The sequence below is a fragment of the Symphalangus syndactylus genome, chromosome 16 (assembly GCF_028878055.3).
Source record: "Symphalangus syndactylus isolate Jambi chromosome 16, NHGRI_mSymSyn1-v2.1_pri, whole genome shotgun sequence".
Classification (NCBI taxonomy): domain Eukaryota; kingdom Metazoa; phylum Chordata; class Mammalia; order Primates; family Hylobatidae; genus Symphalangus; species Symphalangus syndactylus.
In genome coordinates, this window is record NC_072438.2 from 19,018,401 (window position 1) to 19,043,908 (window position 25,508).

A 25,508-nucleotide genomic window follows, 5' to 3' on the forward strand; every position below is an offset into this window, starting at 1 on the left:
GTTCATTAGTCTCCTGAAAACTGAGATATGAGCAGGTGATGGGGTGGCCCAAGATTTCAGGTGAGCAAATCTGTTGTTTCTATGCTTTTGTTTATATCCTATTATCTCATCCTGCTAACAGAACATGGTCAGGGAAAGCTAGAAGCTGGATGGGAGCTCAGATTTTCTGCTTCCAAGTCTACTATCTTTTCTAAAATAAGGCCCCCCCCAGTTATGATCAAACTGAAAGGAGAAAGTGAATAAATCGGAGATTTTGATGTTCATTTAATATCACACTAAAAATCTGCAACTCCATTAAAAAAGTTCTCATGATACCCCAGTGGAATCCCTTTTATATCCTTTAACCTAAGCCAGGATTGAGCTTCAAAGACATTAGGGAATAGGCTTAAGGTCACACAGAGAGTAAGTGACAGAGCAGGAGTTGAACACAAGTTTGTGATTCCAAAATTCGTACTTTATTTTTCCATGAGAGCGTGATTTTTCCAAAAGGTATTTTAGAATTGGCCTTTTATTCGTGTGTGCATTTGAATGAAAAGAATCTACCATAACCAAGCCATAAATAAACAGTAAAAATAAACCCATAGTGAGTTTATTTGACTTGCATTACAGGATGAATCACCATAGAAGATAAAGGCAAAAGCAGAAAGAGAAACTGACCTGTGTCTCTGATTCTTTTCCTACCAGCCTCAGGTACTGAGAAGTCCTTGTGGAATTCCCCTTTGGAGTTGAGAGTTTCACAAATTGTACAATCACAAGGAGGGCACCTGTCTCTGCAAGCATTTCTTTCTTTCTTTTATTGTTTTTATAAGCTCTTGTTACATGGTTCAGCTATTTCAAGTTTGCTGATGGCTTTGGGACCAAAATAGGCTATTCTGAAAGACACAGTAAGAGAAGCAACTAACTGGGATGTACGGCCGACAGTGAATCTGATGTGCCTCAGGGTCTGAATGTCACCTTCAACATTCCTGCTCTTGAGCTGAGTTCAGAGGGTGGATGCTTTGCTTTTTCTGAGACTTGTATGTGGTCCCTTTATTAGGATTAAAACATACAGCAAATAGCATCAATTAATTTAACTCGGAGGAGATATTCCTTCTGTCATGTACAAAATACATGACCTTGTGCAGGTGATTCAACATCTATTTGCTTGAATGCCTCACCTGTAAATTAGAATCAATGACAGGAAGTCAGAGGTTGTTCTGGGCATTAATGAGCTCACATGCAGCAGAACACATGGTACCAACTTGGCACCTAATCAATGCTGTTCCTTTGTATCCTGTATTATCTTGTGAGTGAACCCCAACTGTAGATTTAATAAATCCTAGAAAGCACCTCTCCCTGGTGATGTTCATAAAGAATACACATATTTCAAACGCCATCCTCCATTCATCTGTTTGGTTAGGTCTGCTATATTGGGTGGGAATGAATTATTGAGCACCTAAAGATAATAAAAATGAAACTTCAGAACTTAATTGGGTCATGATATATAAAACAAAGAAAAGCAAAAATTCTGTTCCGTTGAAATGCCATGGAAATGATAATAATAGTAGTGATCACATTATTGCTAATAATCATAATAGTTAATAACAATAGAAAGGGAATAGGCATCACTAAGAATATCCCACATGCTAGACATTATTATGGTCATTTGTATATGCTAATTTTCAAAATAATCTTAAGGAGTAGTTATTTTAAGTATTAGTTGAATGCAGTTGTTTTTCTCATAGGGTCTTTGAAATAAGAGAGAAACAAGCTTAAAGTGAAATCTGTGTTTATTAATCAGGTAGTCTCTACACCCTTGCAAATTGCTGCTGGCAAAGCTATTGAAGATAGGGAAGGCAAACATATGTCAGGGATGAGTGTCTGTCCCAGTAAAGATATAATGCTTTCAAGCCAACCACTGACCCCAACACAACCTAGGTGCCAAGATGCAGGCTAGACTGCTCAAAGGATGGAGCCATATCAAGGACTTAAAGTCCATCTGTGCCTCTAAAAGTTCAGGCATACAGCAGCAGGAGACCTGTGGTTAGGTATGGCAAGAATCCATGCTGGTATACTCAAACTATGACTTGCCTCCCTGCCACCATGGCTATCCCAATCATGGGTCCACTTTCCAAGCACTAGGTGGCTGAGGATACAGGGGCTGGTTGCTCTTGCCTGCATGAATTGTCACGCGTACCTCGTGATTCGGAGGTTCCTCTGAGGTGGATGTTTTCTGGTGGACATTAACATGAAGAATAAACATTGACATATTGTTTTCGTTTGTATGTGGCCATCTTCAAGTGTCTTTCCCAGAACATTTTGGCTCTAACTTTTAATATTACTTTTTACTGGTTTCTAGTTAACTACCTAAGTCATTTTTTTTAATCACTACTCAAGAGTCCATTATTAAACCTATAGCTGAATAGCTGGGATCACAGGCATGTGCCACCACGCCCAGCTAATTTTTGTATTTTTAGTAGAGATGGTGTTTCACCATGCTGGCCAAGCTGGTCTCAAACTCCTGACCTCGTGATCCTCCCACCTCGACCTGCCAAAATGTTTGGATTACAGGCGTGAGCCAACGCACTTGGCCGGGCAAGTTACTTTTAATGGCAAAAACCACAATTACATTTGCACCAACCTAACATTAATGGTAATTCAAATAAGCATCAATATTAGTGACTTCTACTGGTTTATGGCTATAACAACCTCCTTGAATCTTAAATTTTACTATTCTGTATCTTGCCCTGCCTGTTACTAATTGTGTGGTGCAGTGGTAAATGTTTAACAACCAGTACTTCAGTTTTCATTTCTTTGCTTCAGGAAAGAAAAAAAAATCCTGATTGGTAGCATTTTGCCAATTTCCATCATGTAAATACTCCCACAAGAGCCAATTTCAAGGTAAAAATTTGACAACACTGAAAATGGGGTCAGGGGTAGATGCCCACAGTTGGTTCTCATGAATTGATATGAGTCAGCTCCAACACACATCTGCATTTGACTTTGATGAAATTGATTAATCTCCTCAGAGTCAGTTTCCACACTTCCAACAACAAAGTTGATGAGGTGATCTCTAGGATTCATCCCTGGCGTGAAATAATATAATTTTATTAACTGTGAGTACAAGAACTGTGCAAAAGATGAATTAAGCATAGCATAATCTTCTTACTCAAAATATTTAGTAAGATTTGTAGATTCACTGTAAATAGAATCAGCTGTAAATATTTTTGAATGGGTATAAAATGACAAGAAATGTACTATGATTAAATTTCTATTTTTTAAGCAGAAAAAAAGAAATATGTTTCCACTTTAGAAATCCCTTTGCCAGCTTGTTGGAAGTTTGTGAAAACAGTATTTTCAGTTGACAATGTGCATCAGTGGTGGGCAAAATACCAGAAAAGAAGGTCGAGAATTGGAGATGTTACACAAAGTGAAAGACTAGAAATGCAAGCTAAAAACCCTGTTTAACTCAGCTGACATCAGAAGGCTTGTCTCACACTCTAGCAAATATTTAAAGCAGTTGAGACATTACCTAAAAGAGCCAAAATAAGTTTATTTAAATGTTTGAATTACACATTCTTATTCTAATAAAATAATCTGTAGCAGCCTACCTAACTACATACTTCCTATGTTTTGCTTTTTTTGTTTCCCCTAAGAGAACTCTATTCTTGACAACTTCAGGCAGCTAAGTGCTTGGGAGAGATGGGAAAAGAGCCATCAACAGAACCTACAGTTTGGAAAGGGAGGGCTGGTATGAAACTGAATCTTAACTGGTGTAAGCCAAACTTGGTAATTTCCATTCCCTCTACCACCAATTAATTTGGGAATGGTTACTAATGGCTGACCAAGGAGATGTGGGGAAAGTCATTAAAAAGATTCTAGGAAAGTTTTCTTCACCTTTAAAAAGGGCTAGAGGAAAACAGCATTTCCTTATGATCTGAAAGCTGTCTTTACTTGCTGCTTGGAACTATGGCAGCCATTGGGAGCAAAAGGGAGACCAGGCCAAGATGGAAATCAATGCAGTACAGATGACAAAGCAGAAAGATACAAAGAACCTGCCTTTTTGATGATGTCACAGAGCCACTGAATTAACTAATCTTGAAACTAGTCTACTTTGGGTTCATTTGTTATGTGAGATAATTTTTTTTCTAAGCCTCTTTAGTTGTCTAAACATTCATATTCACATATTATAAACCTATTTTTACATAATTCTTAAAATGTAACATGATTTTTCTTTTAGGAAATACTAAAACTTCTTGGTGCAGCACTGTTGTAGGTTCTTGGAATATAATGTGGAAAGTAAACAAGAACGTTGCTTTCAAGGAGCTTACATTTTAATAATTAGCAAGAGACAAAATGTATACAAATCAACTAAGTAATTATTGATGGAAATTAGTGCTGTGAAAACAAAAAGCATGGCACTGGTACAGAAATAACTTGGTGAGGATGTTCTACTTTATTAACATTGCCAAAAGAAGTGTCCTCAAAAAGCTGGCATTAGAACTAAGACCTGAATAATAAGAAGCAGTCACCTTGTAGAGTTCTTGGGTAAAGTATTTTAGGCAGGAAAAAAAAAAATAAAAGCAAGTCTAAAGGGTTTGAGATGTGAATAAGCCAGGTTTTTTCCAAATTTGGAAAGGAAAACTTAATGAATATGTCTATACATGAAGAGAAATCAGTTCTCATGTGAAACTACCAAAACAAAAAAAATAAGCAAGATATATGAAATAACTCTTTACAAGACTTTATATACCAAGCAAAAAGGAAGAATGAATTTGAAAGACAGAAAATAATCATGAGAAGCCCTAAGAATGCCCCAGCTTAATGCCTTGAGAAAGTTTCCAGGACACATTGTAGGGAGTGGGAAATAAAATAGAGCTCAGTGAACTCCATGAGTTGAGGAGATGGAGCTGAAAGCCAAGAAAACCAAACAATTAAGTTGACAAGACAGAAAAATGGAGATAAAAGGCATGCACAGAAAAATGACTTGTATTATCTTTAGAGATTTCCTCTCAAATATTCATGTAAGTACTGATTTGAACATACAAGTGAAAAAACTGCTACAGGCCAAGTAAAGAACCACCTGGAAGAACTAGTACCCAGCACATACACAGCATGGTAATAGTCCTTGATTTTACCGGCTGCACTGGTACACCACAAAATCCACAGGGAATAGAATTGAATATTGAGTGAGGAATAACCACCTTAGATTGACTACTGCTCTGTTCTCCAATAACACATAATAAAAGAAAGATCTAAAAGAATAAAACTGTTAAGTAACTTAACTGTTTCCCAACAAAAGGCTCAAGTATCCTATAGCTATCAAAGTAAAAATAACCATGTCTAGCATCCTAAAAAAATGAATCAAACATGTAAAGAAGTAGAAAAATATAGTTTATCATGTGGAGATAAGTCAATAGATAAAAATTGACCCAGAATTAACACAGATGTTAGAATTAGCAAAAAAGAAGTTGGGAATCTTCATTACAACTGCTTCTTACATGTTTAAAAAGTAAAATGGAGAAATTGGAGGAATATAAAAGACTCAACTAAATTCCTAGATTTGAAAATAATTTCTGAGATTAACATACAATGAATAGGAATAAAAGTAAGTTAAATATTACATTTAAAAAGCAGTATGGCAATAAAATACTATCAAATAATGCATAGGAAGAAAAATAGAATTATAAAAAAGTGAACAGAGTGTCACTAGCCATGGGAAAACTTAACGACCAGAAGTATGTGACATTGGATTCCTCAAACGGGAGGTTGTGTGTGTAAAGGAGGGGGGTGGGGCATTGACAAAAATAATAGCTAATGTTTTTTTTCCAATTTTGAGGAACACAATAGACCTATAGTTTCAAGAAACTAAATGAGCCTTAAAGACAGGAAGAATAAACCAAACTATGCCAAGATGCATAATAATGCAATTTCTTAAAACTATGATAAAGCAAAATATCTGAAAAGCAGAGAAAAAAATATTATAGAGAAACAAGGCTAAGGGTAACAACAGTTTTCTCATTGAAAATAATGCATGTAAGGCCAGGTGTGGTGGTTCATGTCTATAATCCCAGCACTTTGGGAGGCCGAGACGGGTAGATCACCTGAGGTCAGGAGTTCGAGACAAGCCTGGCCAACAAGGCAAAACCCTTTCTCTACTAAAAATATAAAAATTAACCAGGCGTGGTGGCAGGTGCCTTGTAATCCCAGCTACTCGGTAGGCTGAGGCAGGAGAATCGCTTGAACCCGGGAGGCGGAGGTCTCAGTGAGCCGAGATCACGTCATTGCACTCCAGCCTGGGCCACAAGAGTGAAACTCAGTCTCAAAAACAAAGAAACAACAAACAAACAACCCAAAGAAAATAAAGCATGTAAGAAGGCAATTGGGTAGTGTCTTTAAAGTACTGAATAAGAGCAAACAAACAAAAACCTCTCAACCCATAATTAAATATTTAGGATGCCACCGAAGCAGAATTTAAGGGTAACTTATGGAATGACATGTATGTATCTAATTGGAAGAATGGTCTCAAATCAAAGACCTCAGCTTGTACTTTAAGGGAAAGGAAACCAACTTAAACCCAAAAGAAACAGAAAAGGTAATAATTATTAATAAAGATTAAAAGATAAAGTATTAGAAAATTATTAGAATGAAAATAAATACAATAGAAAACAAAAAATTTAAAAAATTACTATAAGAATGAGTGTAGTGACATTAGTATAGATATGACAGATATTAAAGATGGATAATTATTATTTGTCAGTTAAGATAAAACTTTTTTAAAAGCATAAAGAAATATTTCAGACAAGTTTATACCTGTAAATATGATAGCCTGGATGAAATGGATATATTCCTTGAAAGACACAAATTGAAGCATACTCAAAAATAGGTGGCACAATGAATGGAATGTTTATGTCTTCCGAAAATTCATATATTAAAATCCTAACCTCTAAGGTGATGTATCAGGGGATGGGGACTTGGAGGGTGATTATATCATGAGAGGAGAGCACTCATGATTGGCATTAGTGTCCTTATAAAAGAGACCTCGGAGAGTTAAGTCTGCCCTTCCACTGTGTGAGAACACAGCAAGAAGGTGTCATCTGTGAGGAAGGAGGCCCTAACCAGACACTGAGTCTGTGGCACCTTGATCTTGGGCTTCCCAGCCCCCAGCCCTGTAAAAATAAATTTATGTTCCTCATAAGCTACCGTGTTTAATGGTATTTTGTTATAGCACCTTGAACAAACAAAGACTGCATAAATATCCTTGTATCTATTAGGCACTTAATTTTAGTGAAAACATTTCCACAAAGAAATATCCAGGTCCAGATAATTTTATTAGTGAATTTCACAAATTACTTAACGAAGAAGTAAAAATAATCTGACACAAACTCTTCTAGAAAATGAAAAAAAAAAACTGTCCAATTCATTCTTTGAAGCCACATTATACAGATAACAAATCCAAACAAGCATTTCATAAGAAAATGAAACTACAGAACAATCTTTTCTAAAGCGTAGACAAAAATTCTAAACCATCTTTAGGAAATAAAAACTTGCAATATGAAGAAGGACAGTATATTATTAGTAAAGGAGGTTTATCCCAGGAAGGCAAATATGGCTTTATGTTTTAAAATTAGTGAATATAATTAACCATATTAACAAATCACAAAAAAGAAAGTCTATATTACCGTATATGAGCAAAAAGAAGACAAAATTCAATACCCATTTTTAAAACTCTCAGAAAAGTAAGGATAGAAGAGAATGGTCTTAACCTAATTTTAAAAAACCTACAAAATACCTATAGCTAACATCATACTTAATGGTGAAAGACTGAATACCATCAGGAGAGTCCCACCGTCTCACTCAATGTTACTATTTTTATTCAACATTGTACTAAAAGTTTGAGCCCTTGCTACTGAAGATAAAAAGAAATAAATCATTTACATGGGAAAGACAGAAGTAATTTTTAAAAAAATTGCACTTGGTATGATCATTTATGTAGAAAAAGCCAATGTATCTTTTACACTTTTTTTAAAAAAGATAACAACTAAAAGTAATAAGTAAGTTTAGAAATCATTTAGGATACGATATTAAGCTACAAAAATCAGTTGTATTTTTTATCCTAGCAAAGAACAATAGAAATTAAAATGTAAACAAAGGACTGTTAATAATGGCATGAAAATATAAAATATTTAAATATAAATCGACAAAAAGATATAAAAGACATCTACACTGAAAACTACCAATATCACTGAAATAAATTAAAGATCTAAATAAATGTGGAGATACATCATGTTTATATGTAAGGAGATTTTATGTATTTAAAAAGTTGATGCTTCACAAATTGTTCTATGGACTAAATGCAAACCAACAAGATCCCAACAGTCTTTACTTTTTTCTAGGAATTGAAAAGCTTATTTAAAAATTTATGTGAAACCCTGTCTCTACTGAAAAAATACAAAAAAATTAGCCAGGCATGGTGGCGGACGCCTGTAGTCCCAGCTACTCAGGAGGCTGAAGCAGGAGAATGGTGTGAACTGGAGAGGTGGAGCTTGCAGTGAGCCGAGATCGCACCACTGCACTCCTGCTTGGGCAACAGTGTGAGACTCTATCTCAAAAACAAACAAACAAAGAAACAAACAAACAAATTTATGTAAAAAAGCAATCTAAAACAACGAAACAGTTTTGAAAAGAAAGAAGACAAATAATACTTTATTTTGGGACCTCAGTTCTTATTACAAACCTAGAGGGATAAATTTAGTGTAGAATTAATATAAAGATTGACAAAAAATCAATAGAACAAAGAGTCCAGAAATATATCTGTACATATGTATTTGACAAGGATGCAAAAGAAATTCAATGGAGAAAGAAAAGTCTTCAACAAACAGTACTGAAAAATAAAATACACATATGCGAAAATTATTCTTCAATTTATAGCTTGTACCATATAAAAATTAAATCAACATGGATGATGCATCTAAATGCAATGAATAATTATAAAATCTCTAAAAGTAAAGGTAGTATAAATCTTTGTAAACTTAGGCTATGCAAAAACTTCTTCGTAGATACACTGCCAATAGTACAATTCATAAAAATAATAATTTATTTAATAATAATAAATAAGACTTCATCAGAAGTAAAATCTTCTACCCTTCAAAAGACATTGTGAAGAGACTAAGACAAACCACAGACTGGAAAAATATTTGCAAAGCATATATCTAACAAATCACTTCTATCTTAAATATATAAAGGACTCATGATACTCAATGATATGAAAACAAACCAATTAAAAAAATAGAAAAATGATTGAACAGAATCATTACTAAAGAAGACATTTGAATATCAGATAAGCATATGGAAGTATGTACAACATCATTTACCCCCATGGAATTGCAAATAAACCATTTTGACTTACCATTATACACCTATCAAAGTTTCTAAAATTAAAGTTTGATGATCAAAAGTGTTGACCAGGATATGGAGCAAATAAAACTTGCATACACTACTGGAGGGAATGTAAAGTGCCCAGACTCGTTGGAAATTGTTTGGCAATTTCTTAAAAACTTAAACTTGTACTATCATATGACCGAGCCATACCACTATTAGGTGTTTTTAAAAAATGAATATATATGTCTACATAGACACTTGCATATAAATGTGCCTAGCAGCTTTATTTGCAATAGTTAAAATCTGGAATTAGCTCAAAGGTTCAACAAACTGTGGCATATCCATGGAATAGTATAATACTCAACAATAAAACAGTGATGAACTATTGGTACACTCTACAGTAGGGATAAATTCAAAATAAATATTCTCAGTGAAAGAAACCAGATAATAATGAGCACATACTCTATGATTTTATTATAGAAAATCTTAGAAAATGCAAACTAATGTACCACGACAAAAAACAGATTAGTGGCTGCCTGAAGATAGAAAAGGGGGATGTCAGGGAAGGTGTTGAAAGAAAACATTGCAAAGGAGCACAAGGGAACTTTGTAGGGTACGAATTCTTAATTATTATGATAGTGGTGATTGCTTCACAAGTGTATATATATGCTGAAATTTAACAAAATTTACACTTAAATATGTGCAGTTTATTGTATGTCAAATACAGCCAAATAAAGGTATTAAAAACAAACCAAAATTAAAAAAACAGTGAGGTCAGAGAGGAGAAGTAGGAGTCAGATTATGTCCAGCCTTGTCAGCCCTAATGAGAAATTTGCATTTTATTCAAAGTGCAATAAAGAGTAAAGACATCAACAGATATTTAGGGGTATTCACTAAAAGTAAGTGTAATAAAACAAAAGTGCTCCATGTTCAGAGCAGAGTGCTAAGCGCTTTCACTTAGATGATCTCATTTTGCCTTTCCTATATTCCAGTGGTTATTAGTTTTACTGATAAGGAATATGATGATCATGGAGATTAAGTGATTCCCCCAAGGATGCAGCATCATGGCTGGAATTTGATCATGACTTGGCTTCCTGAAAAACCCATCTGTGCTCAACTACACAGAACATCCTATCCTAAGGGAAAGGTGCTTGCATTCCAGAGGGGCAGAGGAGATAAATCGCTAAATAACTATAACACAAGGTAGAATGCGTTCACTGCTATTCCAAAGTACAAGCAAAGAGTTTTAAGAGCTCAAGGGGAAAGGGAGAAAAGCATCCAGATGAGAGAAGGCAAGTTGGAAAATAGGAACACTTTGCAGAGCCGATTGTCTTTTCCTGGACCTTCAGGGATAGATAGGATATAAACAGGTACATGTGGAGGAGAGAACCTTTCTTGGTGTAAGAAACTGCATCAGCGAAGCTACAGAAGTCAAAAAGTAAACAGAGAGGCATAAAATAGTTGACAAAAACAGAGTAAAAGGAACAGTTGGAAATTTAGGTGGAGTCATATAATTTGGTCTAACCCAAAGCACCAAGTTAAATTGTGTTTGCTGGCTAGATAAACAGATTAGTCTTGAGGACTAATGAAGATGCCGTATTTTGGGTTCTGCTGGTTTAAATAAAACTGTGGTTTCCCAAATCGTGTACTTGTCATAAGAACTTTCTAGGCCAGGCATGGTGGCTCATGCCTGTAATCCCAGCACTTTGGGAGGCTGAGGTGGGCGGATCACCTGAGGTCGGGAGATCGAGACCAGCCTGACCAACATGGAGAAACCGTGTCTTGACTAAAAATACAAAATTAGCCAGGCATGGTGGCGCATGCCTGTAATCCCAACTACTCGGGAGGCTGAGACAGGAGAATCGCTTGAACCCGGGAGGCAGAGGTTGTGGTGAGCCGAGATCATGCCATTGCACTCCAGCCTGGGCAACAAGAGCAAAACTTCATCTCAAAAAAAAAAAAAAAAGAATCTTCTATGCATGCATAGAGAATTAATGCTAACCACAAATCATCTAATGAAATTGTTACTTTATTGATAAAATAGTGGCTGATAGAGGTAACATGTCCAAGGTGAGTTAGACTTAAAGATATACCTAACACTAGTTGTCAATTTCTTAAACAAGTTTCCTTTCTACTGTATGATATTGTCAGATACTCTCAGCCCGTGGTTTTATTTTCCCTGAGCTTTCTGTACACAATTTTAATAACAAGGAGTTAAAGATAGGAACATTTGCTGGAGGTGAGATTATCACAACAAACAACACTTTGTAGGAAACAGATTGATGCCTGTGCTTGTGGGCAGAAGTCTAAAAGAAGTCCAGCTGGATTGCTGAATTGAGAATCTCTTAATATATTTAAATGAAAATTTTCTGTTGGAAGCTGAATAGTGTATATGGTGAGCCTGAAGAGAGTCTGGGTCTTGAACAAAGGAATGAACTTACAATCATAAAACACATGGGGCTGAGCTGTTTCTATGTATATGTACATCACTGATGGGATGAAACAAAGAAATTCCAATCCATGCATTTGCATATTCATTCCGTAAGTGAACATCTACTAAGCACTCCCTTTATGTCACACAAAATGCTAAAGTAATTAGAGTAACAAACAACTCTCGTTTTTTTTCTATTGAAGATCCCTTTTCTGCTTCTTTTGGTCCCACTCAATACCTTTCTTTCTTTGACCCCCTGCCCCACTCTGTGTGGTTTTTTTGTGGCTGATAATCACAGTACCCTATAGCTGTTGGGGTGGGCAGATCACTCTCCCAGAACTGCCCCCAACAATCTTAGCTTATCCATGTAACTAGCGAGTGCCCTCAGGGGTCAGCATTGAGACCCAGTCCTGACCAATCAGAATCTCCCCTGGGAATTTATATATGATCACTGAGAGTTTATATATGATCACATGTTCTTTCTTTTCTTTTAGGTCATAAAATACGAGAATGCAATCCCAGAACATCATGCCACCACTACTTAGCAAAAGCCCATTTAACCTGTATGTGAATAAGGCCAGTCCTCAGAGAAGAGTGGAGCCAGTGTCAAATGATGTCAAGTCCTAGAAATTGGAGTCACTGGATGGAGTTACACCTGAGATCAGCACAACCCAGTGCTTCCCACTCGAGTGAATCAAAACTCTCTTTTCAGTGCTTCAGTGATTCTGAAAGCTGTTATTCCCATGAGAAAGTGTTCTGACTAAAGCAGAAATACAACAGATTTGTATTGAGCCCACACTCTGTGCCAGGTGTATACTGAGGGAGGAGCTATAGAGATGAGTATGGTGCATGCTCCCATCTTTGAGGATGTCAAAGCTATTTGGGGGGATGTGCATGCAAATTATACTGTGAATGCTGTAGGGTAATAACAAGAATAGAAGTTAAGTACCTGGCACACTGAAAAGACAAAGAATGGATCAGGAAAATCTTCAAGATCTGGAGACTCCAGTACATGGTCTTCAACAATGAATAGTTTATTGCTCTGAAGCAAAAGTTGGGAGCAAATGGTTTCCATACAGAAGAGGAGTATCTGCAAAATATGGGGTTTTAAAGTAGCTTGGCAGATCTGGGGACCCCTTAGAGGGTTGGTATTGTTGTGTGGGTTGGGCTTGTCACTGAAAATGGAATGAAAGATGCAGAGAGATGCCAAATGGTGGAGTGCCTTGACAGACACTAGCCTTCCACACTGAGGACACATGGATGTATTGCTTGTTGGAAAATTATGAGCAGACTCAGATAAATGATACAAGTGCAGTAAAGAATGTCAGATGTAAATATATACAGACCGTGAACAAAGCAGACATCTCTGCTATGTTTGCCAACTAAAGGGAAAACTCTCCTGTCCATCAATCAAGTCTCCAAAAAAAGCACCCCATTTCCCACAATACTTACTGATCTTGGAGATCACATCAGAAAATTTTTATGAACCTGCCATTACCATTCAAAGGAAAATTTCCTGGTTACACTTTCATCCTGTAGGTCTAGGCAGGCCTTAAGCTTGTCAAAAGTTTATTCCTACAACTACTCCTCATTCAGTAGGAAATGTTTATGTGAGGTCTATAGAACCTATCAGCTTTGTTATTTGATATTTAGGAGACTTAAGTTGCTGAAGAGGTGGAGTTGTTTCCTACTTATCTCGGAATCTCAATACTTTAGTAGATACACAGTGAATGTTTGCTGAATGGAATTGTTGGGTATCTACCTTCCCCACCATGAGAATACCTAGAGTGGAAAATGTACACCTTCAATTTCTTGAAAATCTTGATGTGTTATTTTGCTATTAATTATCCAGCAATCAGAGGTCTGGGTTTAATATTTTAAGAAGGAAAATTTTAATGAGAAATGAAGTGTAAATATTTATGTCCCAAAACAACATAGCAGCAATTAATAGGATCTCCAGCCTCTGAGTGTCAGAGTTTCTAGGCATTATTTTCTCTAATTATATTCTCTAGCTGGCGTCTGTAGGCACAATCTATTTCTACCTCTCCTTTTGTGTGGCCTCATTTTTATAAGTATAAAGGTTCAAGAATAAATATAGGGTCCAAATCAGACTGCAAGAATTAATCTAGCATAAACGTGCTGAATCTGTATGAGAAAGTCTATTATATTATCCGTTTTTAAAGACTGACTCTTTATGCAAACCTGCTATCACTTTCTATGTATAATTTCCTAAGCAGGTATTCGTCTTCTCAAACATCTGCTAACACTGGCAGGCCCCAAAATAAACTTCCACATTAGCAAGTTGCACTTGAAAAAAAAATGTAACCGGAAACATCTGCTGAGCTATTTTGTTTTCTTCCTCCCTCCCTCCCAGGTTTATTGAAGTGGAGTGAGGTGTAAGTTGCAGCTTGAGATTTCAGTCTCAAGAAGGGGAAGCTCTGAAGGGAAATAGCGACTTGGCAGAGAGAAAATAAAGGTTAGAAAAATCTCAAGAGAGGCCAGGCACAGTGGCTCACACCTGTAATCCCAGCACTTTGGGAGGCCAAGATGGGCAGATCACCTGAGGCCAAGATGGGCAGATCATACCTCTACTAAAAATACAAAAATTAGCCGGTATGGTGGCACGCACCTGTAATCCCAAGTACTCAGGAGGCTGAGGCAGGAGAATCACTTGAACCTGGGAGGTGGAAGTTGCAGTGAGCTGAGATGGCACCATTGCACTGTAGCCTGGGCAACGGAACAAGACTCTGCCTAAAAAAGTAAATCAAAATCTCAAGGGAAGGAAATGAGGTATGGGGTAAGATGGAAACTGTAGGGGAGTGGACATAACTCTGGGAGTATATGATAGAGTGCCAGGTTCAAATCCCTCCTCTGTCTCTTTTTGCTTGGATAGTTTTGGGCAAACAGGTTCACTCTGAACCGTACATTGCCTTTTTAAATGACTGTAGTAATGTCAGTCTCAGAAACATCTTGTGCCATACACAGAATGATATATGTAAACCTATTCAGTACATAGTAACATTCAATATAAATGAATCAAATCCACTTTTGACAGACAAATTACTAGGACAGGAGAAATAATCTGTGAATGGAGATTCTCCTCCTGAAATCTCAGTGATATCTGGTTTACAGTCACTCGAAATGTCCTCTGGCTGTTGTTACTTATGTTCCAACTCATGAGAGAAAGCCAAACAAAGGTGAGAACACGTGAAAGAAGTTAACATTACCACCCACCACCTCATTCAAGGCCAAGTTCATTCTTCCTTCTTTAAGATGGAAAGTTCCTGAAAGAAAAAATGACTGTTGGGAGGCCGGTGTGGGTGGATCACCTGAGGTCGGAAGCTCGAGACCAGCCTGTCCAACATGGAGAACCACTGTCTGTACTAAAAAAAATACAAAATTTAGATGGGCCTGGTGGCGCATGCCTGTAATCCCAGCTACTTGGGAGGCTGAGGCAGGATAATCTCTTGAACCCGGGAGGCAGAGGTCTCAGTGAGCTGAGATTGCACCACTGCACTCCAGCCTGGGCAACAAGAGTGAAACTCCATCTCAAAAAAAAAAAAAAAAAAGACTGAATTTTACTTGTTTGTTTGTTTGTTTGTTTTCTCATTGGCTTTAACACAGGGCCCTGAGCAAACAGCAGATGCCCAGGAAAGCATATTGAACTTAACCCAGTTGGATGAGAGTAGGAAATAGAAGATGATGCATGCTTCCAGTGTTGGCCTTTCCTATCAGTGCATGTCTTCTGGACAGCTTGGGAAATTCTAGCAGTTTTGAGTCCTTGCCTACTCACAAAGCTCTTTATCTTCCAACCCAGATTCTTTCTAAAATGCAGTTCACTTTGGGAGATGATTTTCTGGATGTTTTTGGTTGTTTCCTTTTTAAATTTCAGATAGTATCTCTTCTGGGGAGATTCCCTCAGGCATCTAGTCTCACTTCTGTACTTTTCTACTACATTTTCCATGTCTAGATATATTAGTTAAAATGATACTAGTTGTTTAATGTTGACAGTGGGGTGTTAAAATCTCCCATTATTATTGTGTGGGAGTCTAAGTCTCTTTGTATGTCTCTAAGGACTTGCTTTATGAATCTGGGTGCTCCTCTACTGGGTGTGTATATATTTAGGATAGTTAGCTCTTCTTGTTGAATTGATCCCTTTACCATTAAGTAATGGCTTTCTTTGCCTCTTTTGATCTTTGTTGGTTTAAAGTCTGTTTTATCAGAGACTAGGATTGCAACCCCTGCTTTTCTTTGTTTTCCATCTGCTTGGTAGATATCCAGGAACTGAACTCAGCTCTGCACCAAGCGGACCTAATAGACATCTACAGAACTCTCCACCCCAAATCAACAGAATATACATTCTTCTCAGCACCACATCACGCTTATTCCAAAACTGACAACATAGTTGGAAGTAAAGCACTCTTCAGCAAATGTAAAAGAACAGAAATTATAACAAACTGTCTCTCAGACCACAGTGCAATCAAACTAGATCTCAGGATTAAGAAACTCACTCAAAACCACGCGACTACATGGAAACTGAACAACCTGCTCCTGAATGACTACGGGGTACATAACGAAATGAAGGCAGAAATAAAGATGTTCTTTGAAACCAGTGAGAACAAAGACACAACATAACAGAATCTCTGGGACACATTTTAAAGCAGTGTGTAGAGGGAAATTTATAGCACTAAATGCCCACAAGAGAAAGCAGGAAAGATCTAAAATTGACACCCTAACATCACAATTAAAAGAACCAGAGAAGCAAGAGCAAACACATTCAAAAGCTATCAGAACGCAAGAAATAACTAAGATCAGAGCAGAACGGAAGGAAATAGAGACACAAAAAACCCTTCAAAAAATCAATGAATCCAGGAGCTGGTTTTTTGAAAAGATCAACAAAATTGATAGACTGCTAGCAAGACTAACAAAGAAGAAAAGAGAGAAGAATCAAATAGACTCAATAAAAAATGATAAAGGGGATATGACCACTGATCCCACAGAAATAAAAACTACCATCAGAGAATACTACAAACACCTCTATGAAAATAAACTAGAAAATCTAGAAGAAATGGATAAATTCCTGGACGCATACACCCTCTCAAGACTAAACCAGGAAGAAGTTGAATCCCTGAATAGACCAATAACAGGCTGTGAAATTGAGGCAATAATTAATAGCCTACCAACCAAAAAAGTCCAGGACCAGACAGATTCACAGTCGAATTCTACCAGAGGTAAAAGAGAAGCTGGTACCATTCCTTCTGAAACTATTCCAATCAATAGAAAAAGAGAGAATCCTCCCTAACTCATTTCATGAGGCCAGCATCATCCTGATATCAAAGCCTGATAGAGACACAAGAAAAAAAGAGAATTTTAGACCAATAACCCTGATGAACATCGATGCACAAATCCTCAATAAAATACTGGCAAACTGAATCCAGCAGCACATCAAAAAGCTTATCCACCATGATCAAGTGGGCTTCATCCCTGGGATGCAAGGCTGGTTCAACATACGCAAATCAATAAATGTAAACCAGCATATAAACAGAACCAATGACAAAAACCACATGATTATCTCAATAGATGCAGAAAAGGCCTTCGACAAAATTCAACAGTGCTTCATGCTAAAAACTCTCAATAAACTAGGTATTGATGGGATATATCTCAAAATAATAAGAGCTATTTATGACAAACCCACAGCCAATATCATGCTGAATGGGCAAAAACTGGAAGCATTCCCTTTGAAAACTGGCACAAGACAGGGATGCCTTCTCTCACCACTCCTATTCAACATAGTGTTGGAAGTTCTGGCCAGGGCAATCAGGCAGGAGAAAGAAATAAAGGGTATTCAATCAGGAAAAGAGGAAGTCAAATTGTCCCTGTTTGCAGATGACATGATTGTATATCTAGAAAACCCCATTGTCTCAGCCCAAAATCTCCTTAAGCTGATAAGCAACTTCAGCAAAGTCTCAGGATACAAAATCAATGTGCAAAAATCACAAGCATTCCTATACACAAATAACAGACAAACAGAGAGCCAAATCATGAGTGAACTCCCATTCACAATTGCTTCAAAGAGAATAAAATACCTAGGAATCCAACTTACAAGTGATGTGAAGGACCTCTTCAATGAGAACTACAAACCGTTGCTCAATGAAATAAAAGAGGACACAAACAAATGGAAGAACATTCCATGCTTATGGATAGGAAAAATCAATATCATGAAAATGGCCATATTGCCCAAGGTAATTTATAGATTCAATGCCATCGCCATCAAGCTACCAGTGACTTTCTTCACAGAATTGGAAAAAACTAAAGTTCATATGGAACCAAAAAAGAGCTCACATTACCAAGACAATCCTAAGCCAAAAGAACAAAGCTGGAGGCATCAAGCTACCTGACTTCAAACTATACCACAAGGCTACAGTAACCAAAACAGCATGGTACTGGTACCAAAACAGAGATACAGACCAATGGAACAGAACAGAGCCCTCAGAAATAATACCGCAGATCTACAACCATCTGATCTTTGACAAACCTGACAAAAACAAGAAATAGGTAAAGGATTCCCCATTTAATAAATGATACTGGGAAAACTGGTTAGCCATATGTAGAAAGCTGAAACCTGATCCCTTCCTTACACCCTATAATTAATTCAAGATGGATTAAAGACCTCAATGTTAGACCTAAAACCATAAAAACCCTAGAAGAAAACCTAGGCAGTACCATTCAGGACATAGGCATGGGCAAGGACTTCATGACTAAAACACCAAAGCAATGGCAACAAAAGCCAAAATTGACACATGGGATCTAATTAAACTAAAGAGCTTCTGCACAGCAAAAGAAACTACCATCAGAGTGAACAGGCAACCCACAAAATGGGAGAAAATTTTTACAATCTACCCATCTGAGAAAGGGCTAATATCCAGAATCTAGAAAGAACTTAAACAAATTTACAAGAAAAAAATCAAACCGCCCCTTCAAAAAGTGGGCAAAGGATATGAACAGACATTTCTCAAAAGAAGACATTTATGCAGCCAACAGACACATGAAAAAATGCTCATCATCACTGGCCATCAGAGAAATGCAAATCAAAACCACAGTGAGATACCATCTCACACCAGTTAGAATGGCGATCATTAAAAAGTCAGGAAACAACAGGTGCTGGAGAGGATGCGGAGAAATAGGAACACTTTTACACTGTTGGTGGGACTGTAAATTAGTGCAACCATTGTGGAAGACAGTGTGGTGATTCCTCAGGGATCTAGAACTAGAAATATCATTTGACCTAGCCATCCCATTACTGAGTATATGCCCAAAGGATTATAAATCATGCTGCTATAAAGACGCATGCACACGTATGTTTATTGCGGCACTATTCACAACAGGAAAGATTTGGAACCAAACCAAAAATCCGTCAATGAGAGACTGGATTAAGAAAATGTGGCATATATACACCATGGAATACTATGCAGCCATAAAAGAGGATGAGTTCATGTCCTTTGCTGGGACATGGATGAAGCTGGAAACCATCATTCTGAGCAAACTATTGCAAGGACAGAAAACCAAGCACCTCATGTTCTCACTCATAGTTAGGAATTGAACAATGAGAACACATGGACACAGGAAAGGGAACATCACACACCGGGGCCTGTCTTGGGGTGGGGGTGGGGGAGAAGGATAGCATTAGGAGGTATACCTAATGTAAATGATGAGTTAATGAGTGCAGCACACCAACATGGCACATGTATACATATGTAACCAACCTGCACGTTGTGCACGTGTACCCTAGAACTTAAAGTATATTAAAAAAAGATGATGCTAGTTGTTATGGTAGATGAAGGTTTAAATCTCAGTGCTTTGTCATGGGAGAAATGTACTTCTTCTGTAAGCAGATATGACATTGACGGGTGAGGGGTTGTGCTCTACACAGTCATCCAGGGACCCAGGCTGTTGGAGATCCTAGTGTCATCAACATGTGACTTCCAAGTTCACCCAGGGCATTGATGTCCTGTATGCAGGTGGTGAAAGAGGATGCATGAATAATCACGCAGGTTTTGAAGGTTGAACTCAGGAGGTGCATGCATCCTTTACCCAGTTCACTGGGCAGAGGACGCAAGAGTGGCTAGGCTATGTCAGTCAGCTCAGCTGACTGAGCTGCCATTTCCTCAGTGACAATTTTACACAGGGTTTTCTGATTGCATAACACAGGCATAATTTCATGGTGATTAATAGAGTGGCCTCTGGAATCTGACGGCTTAGCTTGACTCCCAATTTTATATCTTGTTCATTGATGGTTTATCTATAAAATTAACAAACTGTTTATTTTATAGATAACAGTTTATTTCTGTTGAAAGAAAACAAAGGACTTATTATGCTAAAAGGGAGTATTGGGAATATTGCAAAACTCAATGAATGCATTCTATTTTTATAGGCTCTTAGAATAAAGTTAACATCTAATAAGTGATATTCAGTTTTATAGCACAGTTGCCTGGATTCCTACCAAAGTCCTATTTCTGAGCTTGGTTTCTCAGCCATTCTTACTCATCTGTGAGTCATGTATATCTATCCAGTTCATTCTTCTTTTGCTACTCTTAACCACAGTCACTTACTGTTGCCTGCAACCAAAAGTTCCTTACCTTGCACTGTGGAGTGCTATTTATTCATCTATACGTTGTCAATATGAACTAGGTAAATTCAAGTCTAAGCACTGAGGTTCCTGCATCTCAGTTCTGCTACTTATTTATTTTAAGCAACTGATATTTTGGATATATAGATAAAGAGACTCTGTACTTATTACATCTAATTTACACATGCAGCTTCATCTAAGCTATTGCAGCTTAGATTAGCCAGATGGCTGCTTTTTTTTTCTTTTTAAAATTTTCTGGAAAATGTTGCTTCAAACTCTATGGTTATAATCACAGGTTATATGAAAATGCTGTGTTTGATTCTTCTGTTGTCTTTTTTCACTTCTCTTTATAATCACATTTCCTTAGATGAACGCTTTAAAAAATAAATCAATTTAATGCTAATACAAGTAACTGTTAGAAGTTTCACGTGATGCTCCTAAGAACTGGAAACAGAAATGTATAACGCTTGTCACTCCAGCACATTCATTCACTTCTTTTTTCTTTAAATTATGCAACTTTCCAGTATGTTGCAACATGTTCAGTCAGTCTGAATTTCATTTAAACACTGCACAACAAATGAGATTCTCCTTAACTCCTGGCCTCAGGCCCCTCCACTCTCCAGAGGTAATTTACAGTGACCTGCTAGGTGTAGGGCATCTTACCTTTCCAGCCTGATATTAAAAGCCTTTATGTTGCAGGAAGTCAGGGACCCCAAACGGAGGGACCAGCTGAAGCCATGGCAGAAGAACATGGATTGTGAAGATTTTATGGACATTTATTAGTTCCCCAAATTAATACTTTTGTAATTTCTTATGCCTGTCTTTACTGCAATCTCTAAACATAAATTGTAAAGATTTCATGGACACTTATCACTTCCCCAATCACCCTTGTGATTTCCTATGCCTGCCTTTACTTTAATCTCTTAATCCTGTCAGTTGAGGAGGATGTATATCGTTCCAGGACTCCGTAATAATTGTGTTAACTACACAAATTGTACAGCATGTGCGTTTGAGCAATATGAAATGTGGGCACCCTGAAAAAAGAACAGGATAACAGCAATTGTTCAGGGAATAAGAGAGAGAACCTTAAACTCTGACCGCCGGTGAGCCAGGCAGAACAGAGCCATATTTCTCTTCTTTCAAAAGCAAATGGGAGAAATATCACTGAATTCCTTTTCTCAGCACGGAATGTCCCTGAGAAAGAGAATGCGCACCTAGGGGTAGGTCTCTGAACTGGCCCCCCCGGGGCATACCTGTCTCTTATGGTCGAGATTGCAGAGGTGAAGTAAACTCCAGTCTCCCATAGCGCTCCCAGGCTTATTAGGAAGAGGAGATTCCCACCTAATAAATTTTGGTCAGACAGGTTGATCTCAAAACCCTGTCTCCTGATAAGATGTTATCAATGACAGTGGTGCCCAAAACTTCATTAGCAATTTTAATTTCTCCTCGGTCCTGTAGTCTTGTGATCTCACCCTGCTTCCACTTGCCTTGTAATATTCTATTACCCTGTTAAGTACTTGATGTCTGTCACCCACACCTATTTGCACACTCCCTCCCCTTTTGAAAACCCCTAATAAAAGCTTGCTGGTTTTTGTGGCTTGTGGGGCATCACAGATCCTACCAATGTGTGATGTCTTCCCTGGATGCCCAGCTTTAAAATTTCTCTCTTTTGTACTCTGTCCTTTTATTTCTCAAGCCAACCGATGCTTAGGAAAGTAGAAAAGAACCTACGTGATTATTGGGGCAGGTTCCCCGATACCTTTATGCACATAGTGTTGTTTGCCCGTAAGGTTTTTGTTTTAACCTTGATTTTTGACTATAAACATTTACAATTGGAACCATACTGTTTTGTTCAATTAGCAATATGTCTCAGAGAATTATATGTAATAATATAGATGTATCCCATTATTTTGGGGGCCACTTAGTGTTCTATCCAACGTCCAAGATGACTAGCCATTCTCTTATTAAAAGACATTAGTTTTCTCAGTTTTGCTTCTTAGCAATGTCACAATGAGCATCTGTATGCATGATTCTCTAGGTCCTAGTGAAAATGCTTCTTCAGGATAGATAGCTAGAAACATAAATAATGCCAATTTGCCCTCCCGATGGATTCTGCAAATGTACATTCCTGCCAGAATGTGAAAGAATCTTTGTTTCCCAGCCCTCTTCCTAAAATGGCTATTATAAATTTTTCCATTTTTGCCAAATCAGTAGATGAGAAGTAGTGTTTTATCATTGTTTTAATTTGCATTTCACTGGGCTAGGACAGTTTTTCATACATCTATTGATCTTTTCTATTCCTTCTTCTTTGGACATCATGTTTAATTTTCTATTGGGCTAGCTACTTATCTTTACCTTGTTGATTCAGGAGAGTTATTTATGTATCCCTGATATAGCCACTTGCTTGCTACATACATTGCAAATTTTTTTTCTTCCGCAGCTTTCCACTCACCCTCGGTTCCTTCAACCTCTTCCTTTGAATTCCGTGCTTGTTGTTAGGCTCTAAGTGAAACGGGAGAGTTCCCTGAACTCCTTCACAGGGTGTGAGATAGAGGTGTGGCTCGTCTCTTTGGCTGCCCACACAAAAACTCCTTTTGTGGGGAGAGCATGCAGATGTGCAGGAGCCAGGGCGAGTGCTTTTGGGCTCTGGCCCCATGGTAGCATCTAGGTGTGGGTGCCTACCATTCCTGAAGTCCCAATGTGTGTGCTGCATAGATCTTTTAGCTCTGCTGCCCACAAACAGCTTAAGTGTTAACCAGCTCAGTGCCCTCTTGGTACCCGGGTTCCTGTCTGGCATCCAGGGACAATCAGGTCACACATGGACTTGAAGGATGATGAATGTGGGGTTTTATTGGGTGATGGAGGTGGCTCTCAGTGGATGGATAGGGAGCTGGAAAGGGAATGGAGTGGGAAGATGATCTTTCCCTGGAGTTCTGCTGTCCTGCAGCCCATCTCCTCTCTAACCAACTGCAGCCAAACTCCTATCAATGTTCAGACAATCCTTCTGGTCTCTTTTTCTCTGTGGCACCACCCTTCTGTTCCTCTGCTCCTCTGTTTGTCTCCTCATCTGCCCATGGAGCCTGGGGTTTGGGGTTTTATGGGTACCAGATAATGGAGCATGGAGGTCCAAAAGGCAACATTTGGGTTTGAAAAGAGAAATGTTTGTTCTTATTTAGGGCTGCGGGTTTCCAGGCTTGGGGGTGGGGCCTTTGCTGGGGAACTGCCCTCTTCTACCCAGTATTTCCCTGTCTTTAGTCCGTATCATTTGGCTCTTTATTCCTTCTGTCAAAATCTGTGCTCAGCTCTATTTACCTCACATGACTGTAAACATTTACAATTGCCTAGCTTTTAGTCTTGGAAGTGCCCTTTTGTTTTCTAATAGGTCATACGTTTGCCACTGGCCTTATATCCAGTTAAGTATTTTTGGTTGACTGATCAACATCCTAAATTTAAGACTCCATTTCTCCCAGGGCTCTGCTATCCATTCTGGAAAACTATAGGATGGATCACATGGCCTGTGCCCCACTATTTCCTTAGCCAGCTTCTTGCTTTCTACTTCAGTCTGTGAGAGAAGAGACTGACATCACAATTTAAATACACTCAGTCATTATTAAGGCATAATTACTATTGCTCCCTAAACAATCATATTTTTTCACCGTTGCTTCCAGTTTACCAGAATAATGTTAGTTTATTAACATGTTCAAGTAAAGAAAGACAAACTTAAAACATAGTGTTACAGTCATTGTCACCCCTTTTCCCTCTCACGTCCAAGTTTGGAGAAAATTCTATTTATTCCAGCTACTAAAAGTGTGGAACTTTGGGTGTACATAGTACAAAGCCTAGAAAGAATATTGAGTGTTTAGGAAAGAATCTGGAATAGAATGGCAGAGGTGAGGCACAGAAGAAGATAAAAGTCTAGAGACTGGAGAAGTTTCAGAAGCAGGCAGAGAACATAATGTGAGCTTTGTGGGACAGAACAAAACCTTTGAATTCAATTCCAGGTGAAATGGGGGCCATTGGAGGGCATTAATCAGGAGAGAAGTACACTCTAACATTCTTTTCAAAATATCCTTTCAGCTGCTGAATGAGAAAGATAATAATGGGGCAAGAGTTTTGGAAGAATAAATGGGTGAAGTTTGAAGTTGTGTTCAGTGGACAAAGATAGGATGCAAGGGATATGTTTTCATTTGCAAATTATCCACTGGTATATAAATCAGAGACAAATCAATAAGTCTTTGAGCCATTTTATCCTCAGTATTCCCTTCTTGTGCTCTGCTTTTTAACCATCTGCTAGAACCTAAAATTTTGCTTTTGAAGGCATGGCCAACAGGAATGATATTTTCAAGAACAAGAAATGATAATCTTTTTTTTATTTTTCCCAACTTCTTTGTGTTATGTTAAAGCTATACTATTTAGACTCACTACTATTATTCTAAAATAATAACTAATCATGTCAACCTAATAAAAGTAAATTCATGAGCAGAGGGAATTCTGGTTAATTCAATCTAGGTCAAAGAATGATAACTTCCCCTTTGCCTTACATCATGCTTTGCAATTAAAAAAACAAATTTCTTTCAGATAAAATTGATTGAAGCAAAAATTATTATTTATGTGAATTTTCTATAACATTCTTTCAACTCTTCATGGTACTATTAGAGGTCTAATCATGATCAGATTAAGTTATAATTTTGTCATAGGCACAAGCTTAAACTCTTTTTTTTACATGGTGGAAAAACCTAAGACTTAGAATTTAAAAAACCTGCGTATGCACACATATGCACACACACACACACACACACACACATTTACCCACCTACTGCGTCATTTACTCAAAATTTGACATTATTGAAGTTTCTTACTTTGTACAAGCATCATTTTCCTCTTTTTATTTTAAAAATGGGGATGGTTATAACATCTTTCTTGATCATAGGGTTTTGAGATGATAAAGTGAATTTTATGGTCATAAAGGTTAAAAGAAATAATTATTGTTGATGTCATTATTGTTATTCAACTAAACTAGATACAATTCAGCATGCTGAGATAAAAACGCACTTCACAAGTGTTCTAAAAACACTACATTGACTGGACATT

General features: G+C 37.6%; 1 long non-coding RNA gene across 2 annotated transcripts in view; it reads left to right on the top strand.

The window, feature by feature from the left end:
* The window catches only part of LOC129464747 (uncharacterized), a 98,550-nt gene extending 85,980 nt beyond the window's left edge, over positions 1-12,570 (top strand). For both annotated transcript variants that reach the window (XR_008651714.2, XR_010116387.1), the window contains one exon: positions 12,286-12,570. This is a non-coding gene — a long non-coding RNA (uncharacterized lncRNA). The remainder of the gene's footprint in view (positions 1-12,285) is intronic.
* Positions 12,571-25,508: the final 12,938 nt, after the last annotated feature.